This window comes from Sinocyclocheilus rhinocerous, unplaced genomic scaffold, assembly GCF_001515625.1.
Source record: "Sinocyclocheilus rhinocerous isolate Xijiao unplaced genomic scaffold, SAMN03320098_v1.1 scaffold303, whole genome shotgun sequence".
NCBI lineage: Eukaryota > Metazoa > Chordata > Actinopteri > Cypriniformes > Cyprinidae > Sinocyclocheilus > Sinocyclocheilus rhinocerous.
Window position 1 is genome coordinate 1,249,553 of NW_015656152.1, and position 1,087 is coordinate 1,250,639.

Here is a 1,087-nt window from a genome sequence, read left to right on the forward strand (position 1 = left end):
AGACTGGAGTAATGATGCTGAAAATTCAGCTTTACATCACAGGAATAAATTACATTTTAAAATATATGAATATAATATAATTTATATATTAATATAACTCTTAATATAAAAGCACAAATGTGAAGCATATAATTTTATTAAAGCACTTACATTAATTCTTCAGTTAAAACCTCTATTATTTGAGCTGTAAAGCTGTTTAAATAATTTAAAGAGCTGTCATGATGATTTTTAAGTAGTAAAATGCAATTTCACACAGAAAAGGTTAGTTTTTGCACACTAAAATCATATTAACATGCATAATGTTTACATCATGTGGCTTTATTATTGAATCAGTGAAAATTCAGCTTTGCCATGACAGGAATAAATTATATTTTAAAATATATGTGACCCTGGAGCACAAACACAGTCTTAAGTCGCTGGGGTATATTTGTAGCAATAGCCAAAAATACATTGTATGGGACAAAATTATCGATTTTTCTGTTATGCCAAAAATGATTAGGATATTAAGTAAAGATCATGTTCCATGAAGCTATTTTGTAAATTTCCTACATTAGGATATTAATTAAAGATCATGTTCCATGAAGATATTTTGTAAATTTCCTACTGTAAATATATAAAAACTTAATTTTTGATTAGTAATATGCATTGCTAAGAAATTCATTTGGACAACTTTAAAGGTGATTTTCTCAATATTTAGATTTTTTTGCACCCTCAAGATTCCAGATTTTCTAATAGTAGTATCTCGACCAAATATTGTCATATCCTAACAAACCATGCATCAATAGAAAGCTTATTTATTCATGTGTGTATATTTATATATACATATTAAATATACAAAGTACACACACATACATTATGTAAACAAAAACTTTTATTTTGGATGCGATTAATCGCAATTAATCGTTTGACAGCACTAATATATATATATATATTGTCGCGGGGTGAATGAGAACACAGACTCGGTACTGATCGAAAGAGCCCCGGAGGGTGATTTATTTCCCACACACTGATCACACGTGCTCTGATGAATGGTGCTCGGTGCCCGTCTCAGCGTGGTGCTCGTGGGGTGAAGTGCCGTGGTGCAGAT

At 30.5% G+C, this 1,087-nt stretch overlaps 1 protein-coding gene across 1 annotated transcript in view; it reads left to right on the forward strand.

Annotated features, from left to right (window-relative positions):
* LOC107719417 (CD109 antigen-like) overlaps nt 1–1,087 on the forward strand; it is a 22,829-nt gene that overhangs the window by 19,409 nt on the left and 2,333 nt on the right. The gene's annotated exons all lie outside the window — the stretch shown is intronic.